Source organism: Amblyomma maculatum, chromosome 6 (genome assembly GCF_055883805.1).
Source record: "Amblyomma maculatum isolate TAMU_Amacu chromosome 6, ASM5588380v1, whole genome shotgun sequence".
Taxonomy (NCBI): domain Eukaryota; kingdom Metazoa; phylum Arthropoda; class Arachnida; order Ixodida; family Ixodidae; genus Amblyomma; species Amblyomma maculatum.
Genome location: NC_139349.1, coordinates 43,298,439 through 43,318,415, shown reverse-complemented (window position 1 = coordinate 43,318,415; position 19,977 = coordinate 43,298,439). Strand labels below are relative to the sequence as shown.

General features: G+C 44.7%; 1 long non-coding RNA gene across 1 annotated transcript in view; it reads left to right on the top strand.

The window, feature by feature from the left end:
* LOC146185622 (uncharacterized) overlaps positions 1–19,724 on the top strand; it is a 228,808-nt gene extending 209,084 nt beyond the window's left edge. The window contains exon 5 of the long non-coding RNA XR_014707806.1: positions 19,663–19,724. This is a non-coding gene — a long non-coding RNA (uncharacterized LOC146185622). The remainder of the gene's footprint in view (positions 1–19,662) is intronic.
* Positions 19,725–19,977: the final 253 nt, after the last annotated feature.

Genomic DNA, 19,977 nt, shown 5'->3' with positions numbered 1-19,977 from the left:
TATGATATTACCGTCTGCTTTAAATTTTTATTTCGTCGATACTCCAGTGTATTTCATTATGAGTTCTCCAGTTCCACATAAAGGCGTCTTGAAGAGCATTTTAAGAGTCGGATTGTAGTTAATGACTAACAACGCAATCAAGAACTGGAGAAATATAGCAGCAGCCTGGAGACACCTAAATAAAAATCTCAATGTATTTTTTTTTATCTAAGTTAAGCAATCTATAACTACAAACACCACCTACCCTCTCCTTTAAAACTGCAGTGTTCCTATCCCACTAGCCTTTTCATTGATAAGCGCATGTGAGCTCTTTTGAATATCTAAAAGCTGATTGATATGGTCCCGTCATATGTACTTCACAAACTTGCTGCTGTAAGGGGATGGGTTTTACTTTTTTGCGAACACACCTTTCAGGAATAGCAAAACAAAGGAGCTTGAAGCATATACAGACCATCAAAAGAGCAGGAACCCGCCCGTAAGCAGCCTACAGAGGGCTTGGGCATCTACCGCAAGTAAGTTTAACGTGCACACCATTTCTACCACAGGGCGGCTCAGCGGTTAACGCGCTCGACTAAATAAAGAGACCCGGTCTCGATTCCGACCGCTCGGCCACGTATCAGTTGAGGCGAAGTGGAAGGCACTCGAGGTACAGTGCAATGTCAGTGATCCAGAATGCTGAGGACAAACCCTGTTACCTACGAAAGAATGTTTAGTCGTAGATGAGGTAGTGATTGCAGGCGTGTTTGGCTGAAGGCACCTGGAAATAAATGATTCCTGCCATTTTACTTTCCGCACAAAAAAGGAGATTAGTGGCACTACGTTTTCGTGCAGGTGGCTTTCAATTACCATAAACATTTCCTAGAGGCTCCCTGCGAAGAAGAAGTCCTAAATCCTACAGTCGAATCAGCGTGTTTCTCATTCCTTCCATGAAATGATAATCAGTGAAACTGCATGGTATACTTCACCAACTATACAGCTTGAAAATATCTAGTTAGAATGCTAGCCTCAACGACAGCCAGTTTTGAATAGTTGCGAAAATATTACTGAACTAAAACATCACGCATGTTGACGTGCGGTTTTTGCTTGTCCTCTATGTTTCTCCTAAGCATTATTTCTTGGCATGGGCGTGCAAGGCCTTCGCCAAGAGATGATAATATCCCGCAACCTAATTTTGGTTTTAAATAGGAATTAATTGAGAGATTTGATTTGCATGAAACAATTACGTTGGTTGTACTGCACTCGCGCCCTTATGACATAACCATGCTACTGTAGCAGATTACAGATCTGATTTGCGACTTGTGTAGCGTCACACAAACATAAGACCCTATGCCGTACGCTTTATTCAAAGCTTAATCAGGCATTCTCTGTGAATACCACTGTTCCATGGGAAAGCGCTGAGCTTAGGGGCTCCAGCTGCACTGGGCATGGATCAGCTTGGAACCGAAGAGAAAAGCACCCATAATTTGCACTTATCCTGACAACGCTGGGTGCGACAGGCCAGGTTTTGCTTTATTTATCAACCTGACACATGCAAGGATGGCACAATTCTACCGTAGAACAAAGGTAAGGTGCCGAAAAGAATGTGCTCTCGTTACTCGTGTTCCTACACTCTTAAGAACCTATTATCCAGTACTGCTAGCTGGCATGAACACGTGCCTTGCACGTGTTCATGCCGAGCTCACGAAAAGACCTACGTGCTAGCCAAACATTTTCCATTGAGGGATATAAGATTTATTTGTTATACATATTACATTTCTTCCGATGCGTGCGATACCTGCGAATGTAAGTGCACAACAAAACAAGCGCGAGGCCCGAAGCACGGCCACTCTCAGCCCAACCGAGAATAAACTCAGCTCTTTGTCCGCGAGATTTACAATTATATTTTGTGAGTAATTGAACTGTGAATTTAAACATGTTGCTCAAACAACTTCTGTTAATAACAGAGAACGAATTGCGTCAAGCTTCGAAAGGAGAGTATCACGTAATTAAATTGGATTGGAATTTGAACCGAAAGCATATGGCAGCTCTGAGACGATGTACTTAAACCGAGAAGAAAAACAGTCAAGAGCGCAGCATCAAGAAAACGCCTCGGAAAGGTTGCGAAGATTAGTCATAAACAGTGCGCGAGCATTTATATCTGGCAGTGCTGGCTTAATATACTTGCAGGTAGGCAGTATTGAACCTGAAATGTTGACAAAATGAAAAGATCAAGCAATTCAGCTTCGGCCTCTAGCCGTTTTTATTGAGTTGGCAAAGCATATGGAAGATATTTTGTAGTGCATCAGGCCTATTATGTGGACACAAATTCTATGTTGTCATTGCATAATTTAAGAGTTAGAAAGATTTGCAAGTTCTTTGTGTATCATTTTATCAAGTGCGAGATTGGTGACTTGAATATATAATATATTATAAAAGTTCAAGTTGTAGCCGACCCAGTCAATTCCTTGATTCAGGAAAATTACCAGGAATAATTCTTGTATAACCAACCGAGCATCTTCAAATGTTTTTCGTGTGAAATTGGAGTAAGCCTAACAAGCGACGTGGGAAATAATGTTTGCCGGAAAAGTACACCAACTTTACTCACACAATTATTTTTATCAGATACTATTGGTAGGGGACTGCACCATCCTACGTACACGGAAGCTTATTTGAATATGCAATGCAAATATTTATGGCTGGTCAATAGATCCCCTTTTTAACTCAGTGCAGTGACGCATCGTAGTAACCATCTGCATTAGGCCCGCGCCTGTACACACACCTATACCTTATTTGGGATGCGAAATTTATTTGTGACGAATAAACGTGGTACATAACACAGTGATGCGACGCAACATCAAGTAAACAACTGATACCAAGATTGGGAACTACGCAAGGTCTTTCTCGCTCATCTGCCCGCAAAATTACCTCTGCGGCGTGCCATTATCGTCGGCACACCAAAGCTGAACAGCAAAAATAAGGAAATGAAGATGACTTCATTCTGCATTCCAATGTTGTATTTTTACGCTCTGATCCAGCCATTACCGAGTAATTGCATATGTTACCCCTGACGTGGAATGAACAGGCTTGCTAATTACAACTTTATCGCCGAGTACTAGACGTGCTGATGTCCGGAGCTAAAAGGAAACATTCAAGTGCAGGAACCGCACTGTAACTAAGGGCCGAAGAAAAGACGAAATTGTGCAGGTTAAGAGATATAGGCGATACTACATAAATGTTTGCATTTTTCTTTTTTTTTTCAATTATTTTCACCGAGACTGCTGGGTACTAAGGCGCATATAAGTTTGATTTTTTTTTTTCAGAAAGACCAAGCGCGAACATTCAAGAACAGATTGCTAAAGCATTAAAAGCAATTTCAGAGGCGCTGTATTTATAAACACCAGGAAGCCTATAGGGGAGTGAGTGCATAGAGCAACCCATAGAAACACATGTAAACACTAATTTCCGCTACATATTTCTCGTTTAGCAGAGCAACAAAAGAGGTGGCCGGTTGTTAAACGTTGGCAAGTGTTTTGAAATGTGCAACTAAGTTTCCTACGTTGGCAACATGAATGTAACTGGACTTTTGAGGTGATAATTCCAGGCCTGCACTTCATTCATACATTCATGTTGCCAACAAGAATGGAAGAAAACAATTGGCAACGCAAAGAGTCTCCCTAAAGATTGGAAATCAGGCACTGGAAGAGGTGGACGAGTTGAGAGTTCTTGGCCTAGAAATTCACAAATCCGGCAAAGGAACACAATGGCTTCATAAGTTGAAAAAAGTAGCTGCGACTTCCTTAAACTTGATAAAACGCATTTCGTCTAAGGGAGGAGGAGCTCGAGCGGACATGGCAAGACGTCTTGTACAATCAGTGTTACAGCCGAGGATACTATACCAGGCCCAATTCCAAAGACTCACGAGGCGGCAATGGGCAAAATTGGAAACAATAAATAGAAACGCAATGCGCACTATCACGGCCTTACCAAAACTTACCCCTATCCCTATTCTCCAAGAGTTTGCACAGATAAATACGTTGACAGAATTAATTGAGCAACGAGAGGCAACAAGGGATATGAAGCGAAAGTACGTTACGCCCATAGCATCCTTGTACAACGAAGTGGCAGTTCGAACACCACCAATGGCTAACCCCCCTCCTTGGGAATTCACTACTATCACGACAAATAAGACCACTCGGCTTCGTCGCAAAGAAAAGCTGGTATCTCGACCTCTGGTTGATGCACTTCCAGGTACCTTAATTGCATATACGGACGCATCAATTATAGAAAATGGCGGTAGAACAGCAGCTACTAGTCCAACACACAGCGAACTAAAGGTACATAAAGAATATCTTTTAGAATACCCGGACCCGCTTGTGATGGAACTCTATGCAATCCGCGATGCTATGGAAGCCATAAATAAAATAGATTCGATAACAGAAGCCCACATCTATACAGACTCCTTAGCCGCCATAAAACAACTAAAGAAAGTGACGAAGACGCTATTTGTTACCCAGGAAATCCACGCACTCAATAAAAAAACAAAGATAAGCATCCAGATACATTGGACACAAGACAATGCTGAGAACGCTGAGCAGAGAAAAGTTGACCACCTCACACACGAAGTTCCACACACTAATGCGCCCCCCCCCCCCCCCCAGGCTCCCTTTCGATGCCCGCTCCGCTGTTTCCATTTTAGCATCCTCTTTAAGGAAAAGTACACGTGCCCTCATTCCCCCGTGTACATTCCCACTCCCTCGTAACTTAACGAGATTGGAGGAGGTTTCCCTTAGAAGGATAAGAGCTGGGGCGGCCCTTACCCCGTCGGTAAAATGCCGATGGGAATCGCAAGCTGAAATCGGACCAACCACATGCCCAAAGTGTTCCACACCAGCTGCAGAAGTGGATGTTCGCCACCTGCTATGGACTTGTGCAGGGACAAGGGAATCAAGGACAAAGATTCTGCGCGAAGTGGGTCTAACCACAACAAGGGAAGATGACTTTTCTAAATGGCTCACCGACAACGCTAAGAGCGGGAGCCTGCTCCGGTTCCTCACTGAAAACCATTTACATGAGTTTATATAATATGTCTTATGGCAAGTTTGCGTACAAAAAAAAAAAAAAGTTTCCTACGTCATTACGGAGACAACCTATTTTTTAAACGGTGCTAAAAATTTGTCTCAATTGTGAAGCCGTTAATACTGCCGACAGCCTCGTTATTTGCAGTGTGTTTCTGTACGAATCGCGGCAACTTTTTTATAGCCTGACATATGCACTGAACTTACTAATAACGGTCGTTCAAGGTGTGCAGCTTAGGAAAAACTACATTCAGAAAGCGCTTCCCATGCTTTACGACAGGGAAACGAAAGAGAACAGCCCACTGTAACAGACAGCGGTGCAGACGACATTATACTCGAGCACGGACGACGCCGGCGTCCGCGAATGCAAGTTTGTGAGCAGACGAGGCATTTCTATGAGCCGTGCCTGCGACCTCTATCCTCATACGTTGTTCGGTGTTAAAAAAAATACTCCGCCTCTGCAATAAGGTCTCATAGTTTCAAAATGTGTACTGTCATGATAATAGTTACTCTTTACCCAATTACGACTACATAGGTGCACTGTAATCAGAAAATTGCTGAGCACTCGTTTGGTCCCACGTACTCCTACGGACGCTAAGCCTCATTTTCATCCCGGTTCGTCCCAGCCTGTGGAGCGCCGAGCCACTGTATCTTGCTTACGTGACTGATAGGTGTCGGTCTGTAGGTGTCTCTGAGGTGCTGATGCTCTCCGTAGCAGACCAGTCTCTATAAATAGACTATGACCTCAGATCTTTTGCGTCATGCTTCCGCATGGCGTATATTTGGTATCACAACAATCAATCAAAATCGACGAAAACCTGTCGACAACAATTTTTATCGTCATCGGCCATATTACGCTACCGAATTAAAATAATGTGAGCGCTACCTAGGACTCGCACACTTAGATGTTCAGTACCTTTTTTAACCAGCTACAAAGCCTTTTCCGCCCTTCTCACATGCAAACCAGACTGTGAGTGATTTGCCCTCTGGGCGGAACGCGGCTACGGCTGCTCAGCCAATTATTCAGGATCCACCTCCAGCCGCCGTGCATGAAGAGCCGAGCACTCGCAAGACCTATCATCAGCTCTGCTATCAGTGTTACCAGGCGTTCGTGGTTCTCAAATGCGTCATTCTGAAGACACTGCACCAAGCTCCTGTTCTGCCAACGCTAGCTCTCAAAGCAAGCGTTCATTCTTAACAATGGACCATGCAGTTATTTCTGCCTCAAACTCGGCGAGTTAAAACGCGACAATGAAATATCTGGCAACCAAAAGCCTTACAGATGTAGCACACAGGCGTTTACAGGGGATTCTGGATGCATGCCTCGCAACGAAATGCTTTCGCGGCTATGCGGACAGAACGAGATTAAATACCATTGCTCTGTGGGGCTCTCAACTTTGGCTGCAGTAGAACGTGTGCAAACGCTACAGTGCATTGCAGTTACCAGTAAGATGTCAATTCCATACAAGTGAACTTGGTTGAGAGACCAGACTTGCAACGATGCGTTGTCTACAATGTCGACATTAATGAGGACTAGGCCGCCCTTGCATGACCTTTACTGTGTCAGGCACCGAGGGATTCAAGCACAATACACAGGAAAAGGCGCTCCTGCATAGTCATCTTAGAAGACCCACCATCACTACTATACCAGCCTAGTTGTACTACTACGATTGCATTTTATGGCCTCGCCCATGTAAGCTCAGTGAAGTGAGATGCTACATTTGCCTCCGATCAGGCCACGTGGGTAAACCTGCCCTTTTCCATTTCAAGAACCTGCGCCTGGAGGCGCACCACCCTACCCATGTGACCTCTGCAAGGCTGACGACCACGACATAACATCTGTCACCTGCCCGACAAAAACGGAAGGTGTGAGAAAAGATTCAGCTCAGTTTAGTTCAGTCGTACAGTCGTGTCCGACTCTTCGTGACCCTATGGACCATGTCACGCCATGCTTTCCGGTCTATCACTATCTTCCTAACATCACATAACTTCATCTGCCGAATTCTAATTGTCCGAATTCTAAGCAGTGGACTCCGAATGTAAATACAGCCCCTGTGCATACTTACAACTCGTTTGACGCTCTCGAATTGGAGGATGCGACTAGCCTGAATTTAGAGAGTCATCTTCGCATGAAATCGCTTAGCAGCAATATACAGCAACAAAGTGCTTAAGGACCGCCGGCGCCAGCAAGCTAAGAACAGCGTGGCATGCCGGAACCTCTCAATGACGACATGACAGATACTTTAAATGACTAGATTGCCCGCATTTTGTCAGAGGTTGCTAAGCTTCGACAGCACCGTGAACTTCTTGCACGCCGGAAGCTTGCTAGGGAGTCTGGCCCCGCAAATGAAAAGGCTGCATCACCACTGACTATGTCCCGCCCACATTTTTCACTCAGTGCTACTCCGAGAGTGGCAGCTGCATCCTTATATATTTCTACAGCAACCTTGCTCCATTTCATGCTAACCCAGCTGTCCAACGTGATATCTGCTCTCTTGCAACGCTTGAACTCATAACGAAAGGTAGCGTATACAAGCTTTTCTGGTGTGCTCCAATGGAACTGCAGATGTCATGGGGGAGCTCAAAACCCACGTGCGTTTGCACAAGCTTCAGGTGTGGGTCATATACTTCAAGAGAGCAACATCTCGCCAACAGTTCTATTCTTCACTGGTTACGCGTCCCTAACGGTGAATGAGCATCGTGTGTAGACTGCTTCACCTCCAAGAAAGGCGGCCGTGTATACTGAGACGCGTTTGACTCACGTATGCCTCCCCGGAAAACTGATGTAACATACCAAGAGGTAGTTGCCAAAGGCAACTGTTGTAGTGGGGTCTCTCTACGTTAGACCACCAGGTGGTTCTCCCTCACGTAAAAACCTAATAATAAATAGAATGATGGTTTAGTTAACCATTTTTAATCAATAATTAAGATATAGGGAGAAAAATGAGCATGATAGGTAGTGCTACCCACCCCGTTTCAAAGGGGACGCTCCTATATTCCATCCATCCATCTTCGCTAGCCGTTGACTTCGAGTAGGATATACCACGGTTTCCCTATTCTAATCGTTGACGAGTTTAGTGCTCCACATCCAGATTCAGGGTATACTACTTTAAGCCCTTTTAATAGGCGTGGAGGGGGGGGGGGTGCTTTTCGGATGCGTTGTTCGCTCCGATAAACCATCCCGGTTCAGCAACGCGGGCTGTTTGCTACAGCCGCACTGGCACACAAGCTGCTTATTTGACACACTTGTCCGGTTCTGGCACTCCGTCGTGGCGCACTCAACTTGACCGCTGGTGGAGTGACCATCACCCAGTCGTCAGCGGCGTCAGTCCATCACGAGCCAGCCGGTTACGCCGCAAGAGCACTGTGGTCAATTAGGATAGTTACCGTATTATCTTTCAAACTGTACCTGTGGAGTCGTCACTATCTCTTTTGATTGCAATTAATGCGCGTTAGATAGGACTACAATTTCTACCTGGATTGACGCTGATTTACCGGTTTCCAACGTAGGTCTGCTCAAATTTTTGGCTGCTCGCCGACAAGCCGAGCTGGCAGTTTCACGAGATCCTACAGCAGCTCAGGCATGTACAAAGCTGAACCATATAACTGTTAGGACTCGCAAGTATGAGCAGGGCCTAGCACGACGGCATTGGCATACATGGTGTTAGCAGTTTAATACAAAGTCATCAAATGCACCTATTTGACGATCTTCTCCGTGCAATTGAAGAAGGCCGCCGTAGCCCCGACGCAGCGCCTACTGCGTAACTTGTCTACGAACGATTTTGCTAGAGAAGCGGCATGGAAGTTTTTTTTTTTACAAAATTTGATGTGTTGTTTCCTCAGTTACCATTTCTAACGTTACAGGAATTCCAGCCCCCTTAGCCCCCGTAGATAAGCTGCCATCAGCAGCAGAAACCGACGGTATGACCTGTCCTTTCTCCATGCCTGAGTTGTTTGCCGCAATAGATCAGGCTAAACGGAAGACATCACCCATTGCGGATGCCATTACGTAAGAAATGTGCAAGAGCCATTCAATTAATCAGGATTAGCATGCTAGGCTCTGCGCCAGTCAGCCATCTCCTACTACCATTAAAATATCTCTCCCTGTCTCTCACTCTCTCGCTATGAATAACGCTGTACTCCCTCAACTTGCGGACACAATTAATAAAATATTGCTTGATGGTTGTGTAATAGAAAAATGAAAAGAAGCCATTGTGATCCCCATTCCAAAACAAGAGAAGCCACCGATGCACCCCGATAACACCGATTCTCTAACGTCAACACTGAGAAAGCTGACAGAAAAATGCTAGCCACACGATTGTCGTAGTGACTGGAGCGCCACGGTTTGCACCACCCCGATTAAACTGGATTCCGTCAACCCATAATCGCCGAAAATGGGCGGGCTGTTTCAGCCTCGCTAGTTCTGTCATCAACCCGCAGCCGCAATGCACGTACTACTCTCGCTATGGATATCAAATCAAAAAGTAACATTTGCCGTGCTGCTATTTTTTATTTGTATGACAAGCCGCATTTTTCTTTTAGGGTACGCAGTTTCGTAAAATTTCTTCTTGACAACAAACGATCTTCAATACGGCTTGTTGGAAACTCAGTTGGATCATTTTTCCCTGTTCGCGGTGTATCCCAGGGCTCGGTACTGTCGCCAACGCTTAACCTTGCCTTCATTCCCCTTGCATGGTGCTTACGTAATGTCCCTGAAGTCAAATTTTTGATCTATGCTGGTGCTATTGCGGTGTGGAGTACTCACCATTACCCGTGGACTGAAGCGGCGACTTCACACTAAGCCTTGGACATTACTGCTAATTACGTTACATCCGTCGACCTAGAGCTCTCCACAACCAAAACTACGTTCACGTCGGTCGCCAACCACTGGGGTCGCCGTAATACTCGCTGCGACGTCAATCTGTCTCCAACTACCTGGAACCCCACTTCATGAAAGTCCGACTTTAAAAACTCTGCGATTGTCAATCCATCAGTCAGGAACAGGAACCGCCTGGCTTTCTCAGACTAAAAAGCAGGCGATGCAGGCCTTGGGCCTAATCAGACGTATTTCTCCTGAATCCGGTGGACCCTTCTTCCCACGTCGCACATTTGGTGACAGCGGTTGTGTAGCTACGCCTCATTTAGCAAGCATAGTTCCAGCATTTGACAGGGGCTAGGGGCTCGATGAGAGCGTCTCGATGCAGTCAATAGAGAGGTTATGAAAACCATCACTTGCTTTCCCCGTATCACACCGGTCACGGCACTTCAAGAGAACGCTCATCTCAACACATTAGAAGAGCTGTTGCAGTAACGCCCTGATGCTCTTAGCCTTAAGGACGCCATTTTGCACTCACCGGGAGCACTCTGCGCCTATGATTCATCGCACACAATATTGTCACCGCTGCCGCCAGTTCTTGCTGCGTTCAATTTTTTTCAGCTGAGCGACAACAAACCTACTGATGTTAGTTGACCAACCTCATCTTATGCATTCACCTTATGAATTATGCATCTTATGCGGGATCGTCCATTCGTGAAAAGATCACGGAATACGATACTCAGCCGCCCCATAGCTAGTTAATGATATATGTAGATGCCAGCATTGACGGATGTCATTAGACAGCTGTAGTTCGCTGTCCTTGCAAGCCGGTACTTGATACGACACACAGATATCAAATCGCAGAACCTCCTTCTTCTTTTTCTGTTGAGCTTGTGGTCGTCAAAAACGCGCTTCGCTCTGTAGCCGTCATTACTTTACTGCTTACCACCAAAATTGTCATCCGCACCGACGACCTTCAAGTAATACATCTACTCCGGCGCCTCAGTCGCAGCCCAGAAATCTGCCATATTATACATAGTCTGGAGGCTTGCATCCCGCTAACCATTCGAATTCAGTGGGTCCCACGTCACCTACTCAGTTCACAAAGCTCTGGAGATTCTCCAACCCGCCAGGCTACTCTAACCTCATCAATGGCACGGTTCCTCAGAATGAATAATGCCACCCTCCTTCTCATAAGAAAGGAGCACGTCCGGCGCTGCACACAGTGAACTTGTCCCTCCATGTACGGATGCCTTATTCAGTGGTCTTACCTGCACAGAGGAGGTTCTGCTATGGAGGATGCGGGTTGGAGTTGCCCTCACACCCCCTGTTACACGAACATTGCCTCAATTTCGATATTTACAGGTATATGCGCGTCCATGGTGTGCTCTCTGCAACTCCCAGAATAGTGAGGCAGATATTAACCTTTTGTTTTACGTCTGCCCGGCACTGAAGCCGACAAGAAATCGGCACCTGATCACAGTGGGTCTCTCGTAAAACAACACGTCATATTATATTGCTTGAATGCAGGCGCCTCATCATAATTCCCTCTTGGCAATTTTTAAAACGGCCAACCTTTTCTTGCTTTCCTTTTATACCGCGTGTTTCTTTTTGCTTATTCAATTATGTCCTGAGGGCCATATAGGTCGTTTTACATATGAACAACGTTATAAAAACAATTGACGCAAGCAATGCACGAGATCATTCGAAGTGTTCTATAGTGATACTGAACGACATTTTGCGCTTAGCTATGCAAAACCGGCACTCAGCTTTTCGTCTTCTTGAAACCGTGCAAAAGGCAGTCACTCTCGATGAAAAGTGCCTCATTCATTTTATACACATGTCGTGTAGTTGTTTCGGCCTGCAACACAAGGATTTAATAAGGGTTAGTCCTTGACGGCACTGAGACCTGAGGCGAGAGCGCTAAGAGCTGGCCGACGCAGATCTTCAGCTTGTTCCACTCGGCGCACAAGACTACAGCGAAGAGCAGCCACGGCACAAAATTGTAATACCAAGAACCCCATCGGTTTCTTTTACAGAATAATTTACAAAACACAGGACGTTCTGTTGGAATGCTGGTGTCCTCTTTTTTTCTCGTCTACTTCAATGCATATTTTTTTTTGTGTATGCAAGTAGCACAGCGTTGAGGTTTATTGGCAGCTTCTGAAATGTTTGAGCGAATATCGATCAGGAACAGGCGCAAATCATAATGCCAGGCAGCGGGAATAGGAAATGGGATGAAATTGTAAGATAGCTTGAGAACAAAATTCTGTACGATAAATGCAAGAAGAGGTTGATAAAAGAAAACACCACCCGACCTACAGAAGAAAAAAAAAAATCTTTAAAATCAAGAAACCGCGACAAATGAAGATAATTTTCTTTGCAGAGCAGATTTACGCTACTGCTAGTAGCAACCAGAAACTTGCCGATTATTTATTAACATAGGGAACTACCAGATGCACGTAGCAAGCCATTAAGATCGCGAATATCCCATCAAAAGAAAACTCCGCGCTCTGCAGCCCTCAAAGACTTGGTCGCCCAACAGGCCTCGACATCCAGGCAATCAAAGAGCCAGTTCAGTTCAGAGAGATAAAGAAATAGGTCTGTTGTTTATGCTGAACCGTAAGCTCCGCTATAAGAGCTCCCTAAAGTTTGTTCTACATTAGGAAAATCGCGTGCATCTACACAGTATGAAGACTAGATCACAGAAATAAGAATATCGAATTACGCCTGCTGTAACGCAAATGAAAACCACTTTGCAGTCTTTACTCTTTTTTTTTTTGCAATGCGTCGCAACATACGGTGATGATGTCAGGCGATAGAAAATGTGCGAAAACTATTCTGAAGATGTGTACCGAATTAACCTGCAGTTAGTCCGTGGCCGCATCAGTGGTACAGCCGTGTCACTGGCATGCATGTCCAATAGAGGTCGGGAGCCCGTTCGCATGGCAAAACCTGTGACTATTACGAAGCCAAAGAGGAGGCGCTCTTCGCCTTTTTATATACCATGGAAAAGTCTCAAATTTTCTTGCAAAATTTGAGAATTTTCCCATTTTAGGAAATATTCTTCTAAAGGGAAATAGAAAACTGCTACCTTTACCCTCATTATTATATATTATTTTCCAGGAGCTATATGGACATTTCCATACTTTACAAGAAGAGAGTGAGAAGTTTGGTCTTAAACTGAACATTAAAAAGACGAAGATCATGGCATCTTGCCCTATCAAGTCTTGGAGCATCAATGGGCAAGAAGTGGAAGCTGTGACAGATTTTCTGTTCTTGGGCGCCAAGATTACCTCGGAAGGAGACTGCAGCCATGAAATTAGGAGACGCCTGCTTCTGGGAAAGAGAGCAATGGTTAGCCTTGACCGCCTAGTAAAGAGCAGAGACATTAGTCTGCCAACCAAGATCCGTATAACCCGTGCTATGGTCTTTCCAGTTGTGATGTATGGATGCGAGAGTTGGACTGTGAAAAAGGCTGACCGCCGAAGAATTGACGCGTTTGAATTGTGGTGCTGGCGAAGACTCTTAAGAGTTCCTTGGACTGCCAGAAGATCAAATCAGTCGATATTGTCGACCATAAACCCTGACTGCTCATTGGAGGGTCAAATTCTAAAGTTAAAGCTCAGCTACTTTGGTCATCTGATGAGAAGAGAGGAGTCGCTGGAGAAAGATTTGATGTTGGGAAAGGTTGAGGGTCGCCGGAGAAGGGGTAGGCAGCGAACGCGATGGTTAGATGGCATTCTCGAGGCATTGCAGATGAAGCTATGTGATGTTAAGAAGATAGTGAGAGACCGGAAAGCGTGGCGTGACATGGTCCATAGGGTCACGAAGAGTCGGACACGACTGAACGCCTGAACTGATACTTTAGTGGAACAGAAGCGTAAGTTAGTCGATAATTTATGTTTTATAAAAAATAACGCAGTGATAAAGGACAGAGAAAGTCAGGAGTACTACCACAGATATATGTATATGTAAAGGTATATGTATATAAATAAATAAATATCTTTCAAGTCAGCGAATGTACTGAAAAATAATTAACTTTATCACCCCTAAAGTTGCGTGCTTAAAATAAATGCCGGAATATCTGTTTCCCAGCTTTATTCGGTCAGAATGTATTTGTCGTTCGACACAACGGTGACAAGCACGCGAATCACCGGCATATATTTGCTGCGTACGTGACTTTCCCAGCTCAGGCTAGGGCAGCTAGAAATGGTTACTATATTTACGACGAGGTTGTTCCGTTCTTTATCCAGGTCAGCACCCTGTGTTATGTACATGGAAAAATATTAAGGTGGCATTGGACATAAAGGCTGTCAAAATTAACCTCAGCCTCCATCATGCGAATAATGTCGCCGGTACCGCTATCGCATATTGCTTGTGCATTGCCGCCGTGAAACCGGAGTATTAAGCGCAGGAGTGCTTTAGTGCCCTTCGTACTGCTTGTGCGTTGACGTTGTATTGATGTGTTTGTGTGGAATATGCTAAATATAAACGGGTTTCTTGATGCTCAAATGCTGTCTTATAATCATGATATCGATATTGTCTAAGGCATTTGAAAAAACAAAATCTAGCTTGTATCAAGACTAGGAACATAAGGGAAGGTACAAGGACACAAAGAAAAAATGACCACGGGGAAGTGACTGCCCTCTTTTGAAAGGTCGTAAAGAGAGGCAGGGAAAAATACATCACCGGTGAAACATGGAGATGCATGCAGATACAACACTCAGGAACGGCAAGAAAATGTATATATAAAAAAATAATACCACGCAAGGGAAACGGAGGGATGGGAAAGAAGAAGAAACACGAAAATGTACACGCCCAGCTCTTCACAGAAATAAAACCAAATATCAGATTAATGCTGAACACAGCGGATGAAAGCGTAAAGGTCTTGCCAGGCACTCATTTACTCCGGCCGCGTGCACACGCTTCGTCGTGACGCTGCATGCGTAGGACAGCAGGCATAGTCACAATCCCGGAAAGGCCTGCATGCTATCTTCTTTGTGGCGACCGTGCAGAACACTCCCGTTCTTTCAATAACGTGAGCCTCTCTGACCGGTACGCCTCTTCGTAACAGCATAGCTATACGATGGCGCTGGTGGTGCCTGCTTACACAGCCTTTCTATTTCTGTCTTCCTACTCTGCTTTCTCCCCTTTCTTCCCATCATTCCTCCTGGAGCGGAGGAAGTGAGTGCGACTTTGTCTGGGTTGCTCTAGGAGGACCATAAACCCTATGGCAGGCGATGGTGTGTTTGTTTATCGAGGCAGTCAGGAAGCTTCATATTGTTTTCTATGTCCAGAAAATACGCCCACCAGTGAAAAATAGCCACATATTTCTGTCTTTTTTTTTCTCTCTGAACGTTCCTAGTCCTTTCCTACTAGTTTCGATAGCGAAGTTCTTTTATTACTTCTCGAGTTCTGCAATTTGTTACTGACCCAATTTGTATGTTTATGAATTCGCACGTATCCAGTCTCTTCGCTCCTACCTCTTTTATTTACACTGGCTAACAGCTACCGTAAGAAAAAATTTGTGATACAAAACCACTAATGAAAATCTGTTTCTTGTTTGGTCGATCATGCCCAAAGCAGCAGCAGTACATTAAAGCTAGCTCTGAAGGTTGAATTTCAAAGAAAAAAAATATTAAGGTAATGATTAAGTTGGTGCAGTTTAGATTTTATACCTAATAAGTTACTCAATTTCAAAGCTGCTTTTTTATTTCTCAGTTGTTATTGAAAAGCTTTCCCCATGTTTACCTTCATAAACTAGAAGTTTCGAGATAAGTTACAGCTTTCTTTTTAAGCGCCTTCATCGAAAACCGCAGTGGACTCCTCTGGTTTTCATTTTTTGAGTTGATCTTCTTTTCTCCTGAAATTGGATGCTTTCTTTAGTTTATGTTTCCTTCTTAATTTTTGTATAGGGAGGCTATTTCTCAATGCTGGGCGACCGTTGCTTTTGTCTTAGGAAAACAAAACAGTGCCCTCTTGAAACACGGGCAAAGAAAGAAACGACACGAAAGCTGGTCTCCGCACGTGCATACATCCAAACGGACCTGAAATTCTAGCACGTCAGGTTCGAAATTATGTCGCACCCAGCTTTATTTCCCTCGTTGTTACCTCTTTTTATTTATTCTGTATTTCTTCCTTCCTGAGATTGACTTATTGCTACAGGCTGCGTATTGTTGGAGCATTACGAAGAGGAGCGGAAGCAGAAGGCCAGGGCTGCCCATATTTGGGTGATCGTTTTCTGTCCTGATTGGCATATAAGTGTTTTTATGTACACGTTTTAATGAGGCCGCGTAGCTTAGATTCTAAATCTGAGGGAAGTTGGAGCCATCTTGATAGGACCCATTTCGTAAGCAAGCCAAAATAATTTGAGAAGCTGCTTATTGGCTAGATTTCTTCTGAATTGATTCCTTCAAATTCTGAAAACGATAGCGCAACGGATGCGTAATGAGGCCTTTGTACGAGGGATAATCAATGTGGAGGCCTACTAAAAGAAAAAAGCCCATGAACATTCCAAGTCGAATTAGAGCTGCCATCGAATGCATAGAAAATGCTTACTTTGGTCGTCTTTTGTGTCGTGTTATTCGCGATGCTCGTAGGCAGAGTCTTGGGCTTTCTGACTATCGACAACGTTGGAGGGAATCGTCCGCTTTATACCCCTTAATTGTATGACGTGAAAGCAGTAATTAGTCCTGTCTGGGGCGCTGCTTGCGGATCTTTCTTTAATATATCCACGTAGCAAATCGCATGGTAATTATTACCTTCATTAGGCCCTCTATTATCTCACAAATACACATTAGTACACAGACATAGGCCCGCTATCTGAAATTTTACCGGACGTAGACTTAAAGCCGCGCTTCAGGCAAGCTGTACGACGCTGCCTGAGGGGCCTGAGGATACCGTGTCGGACTCGAGATCCGACAGTCCCGGCGAGTTTAATTTCCATCTCACCATCCGATCCCAAAGGACTTGACCTAGTTGGCTTCTTCTGCAAACTCGGCTCTTTCATGTGGTCTCTTGAGGTCACGCAGCCTCGACCAATCAGTTAACGGCCAGTTCACCAGTCAACTACCAACTGTCCGCGTCATGCCTGTGATCTTTATGCCAGGGATTTTTCGCACACAAAAGTGAAGAAGACAATGGAAATGCTTGATTTTATACCGAACGAGGATTTTAACTGCGACGCGCTATTAGGTTCCTTGCCGCATCGTTCCTGTTAATGATTAGGAGGCTTTCTGCGTTCGGCAGGTGCTGCTTTCAACACCAGAATGGCTTTTCAGATTGGGAAAGAAAATTTCATGGTTAGAGCAGTTCTGATGTTTCTGCTCAGTAAAAAATTCTCTGGAATGCAGGGAATGACACTGCGTTACATTTCCATCAAATGGTTTCAGTGCGGCAGCCAATTTAGAAATAGCATTCTGAAAAAAATATTTCAATGAAACATCAGGAACGGCAGAAGTAAAAGATAAAAATGAAGTAAAACGAAAAATGCTATATAGTACAATATTGTTTTCAATCCTAACTCATCATGGAGTTATGGATGACACCACACTCAAGGCAGAAAATGCAAATAAGTGCGGCGCACTGCAACATTTGCGGAATTATACTGCGTAGCATATTCAGTAGCTTTACCGCAGCATTAGGGTAGACAATTGTCCCCTAAAATTACAGGGAGCCGTAACCAATTCTGCAAAAAATAAGTAAAATACCAAATAAACAGTAACGCTTCTTGTAAAGAGTATTTCCAATTATGTCAGGTGTACAGGTTTTCTTGCAGAAGAAAATATCACGTTTTTTTTTCATTGAAATTAACTATCACAATGTCTTAGCGTTGTTACTTCAGTAACGCGAGCGAAAGTACCCTGCGCTATGTATTTATATTGGTCAATGTCCGGGTCATCAGGGAGATCCTTTTTAGGCGTGAGTGTCAAATATTTATGGAGACCACCGAACTTGGCTCTTGATCCATTATGCCTGGTGTCAACTTTGGTCCAATTGGCCTCGGTCTTTTTTTTTGTGTGACTTGGGCCAGATTTGGGATGTCAGAGACATTTGCGTCATATACTCTTCTACAAAAAGCAGAGGCAGGAAACTAAAATATTTATTAAATGGGAAGTCTCGCCGGCTTACATAGCGGCCACAGACACATTAAAAATATGCAAAAATGGACAGTTGAATGTAACGGACTAGAGTTAGAAGAGCATGAGGACGTGAGGATGGCGTCGTAAAATTTGGCTGGCGTAGTACTGCCGCCTCCCTTAAAATACTATGCTAACCTGGCCTCTCACCGCATCTTTAACTGAGCATCTTGCTATAGTTCAAGCGCCCGAAAAAAATGGTTGTATTTCTAAGCAACATGAAAGGCATCATGTTCTTCTAGTCGAAAAAGAAACTAGAATGATTCCAGGAAAAAAAGGAATTGTACACAGGGCTTCCCCTCAAGATTTCGTTTGAAGAACACAAAGTGAGGAGAGAAAAGCATGGAGCTAGCGGATGATAATATTCTCAGTGCGGACTGAATTTATACACAATATAGCCACCAGGACATTAAGATTTCCTCGTGCGGCTGGAGAGAGCTACAGCTTCATTTTTTGTACGTGCGCTGAGTGTAAATGTTACGGCGTTCTTCCGCGCAAATATCGCTACTTCACTTTGCTCATGTGGCATCATCTTTTCGCTGATTCGATAGAATCACTGCTGTAGCATTCCGCGACACACCAGGTCCCAAAATCAATCCCGATGTTTTCTCAGCAGCAACAGGGGTGACTAAGAAAGGTAGCGCCACCATGTGTGTATCCGCACCTGGTCGCCATGGTATAAAAATAGTTCTTTGCATTTGCATTGAATATTTGATTACTGCCCGTCCCTTCACAGCTGTTGCCTTCTTAATTATTTACTTGTTACTTGGATTCGGCCTATAAATCCCACCCGCAGTTGGTTTCTTCGATGCGCGTCACCGCACACACCGCACCTCACTTCTGTAGTTTGCGAAATTTGATAGCCTAGGTTGCTTTGGGATTATAAAACCCATAAACCAATAATATGCGCAAATGGCACAAATAAATGCGCAAAAAGAAAATACTATAATTACGCTGTCATACCAGAGACTTAGAAGTGCCTGTTCTAGGGTAATTGCTTACTAAACTATAAAGGACATTACAAAATCACCAAATATATTGGAGGGTAAGAATGCTTGCATAACATTTATGCTTGTAATAATCTGGACGAAATTTGGTGGCTGATCACATCTAACTTGCGTAGTCGGTCATGATAATTAGGAGTTGGAGGCAACTGATATTTGTTCTCTACTTTTTTATGTCATATAAGAGAGAATAAAGTACAAATTTCTAGCGTGCTTGCATTCTGTTACCGCAGCAATTTCATGGACCTGTGCACACATTCGGTAACGCTGTGCTGAGCGTTCGATGCAAGGCATGTAGAGTTCTGATTTAAAGCTCTCCTCAGATGTCTATTACAATGTCATGCTGAACATGTCCCCCGACCTACCTACCTACCTACCTACCTGCCTGCCTGCCTGCCTGCCTGCCTGCCTGCCTGCCTGCCTGCCTGCCTGCCTCCCTGCCTGCCTGCCTGCCTGCCTGCCTGCCTGCCTGCCTGCCTGCCTGCCTGCCTGCCTGCCTGCCTGCCTGCCTGCCTGCCTGCCTGCCCGCCTGCCCGCCTGCCCGCCTGCCCGCCTGCCCGCCTGCCCGCCTGCCTGCCTGCCTGCCTGCCTGCCTGCCTGCCTGCCTGCCTGCCTTTCCTGTGCGGCGGACTACTTTGTGGCTGAAGCCAACCAGTGTAGCGCCCCATAAGCGCAAATTAAAAGACAAGAATAAAGGCAAACAATTGCTCAAAAACATTACTGAATTGATTCCAGAAGATGGCAAGCGCAGCAGAAGGCGGCAGAAATTTAAATGGGTCGAAGGTACCGGGCATTTTGCGATGGTACGGTAGCCGCAGCTGCAGCAGGCGAATGTGTTGTTTGAGAAATATGGTTGAGGCCTTAGCCCAATATCGGGTCTAGTCAGGCTGATGATAATCGCGGCACCGAGGCTTATTTCAGTCAATCGCCTTTCTCATAAAAAAAAAAAGCCAGTTTGTTTT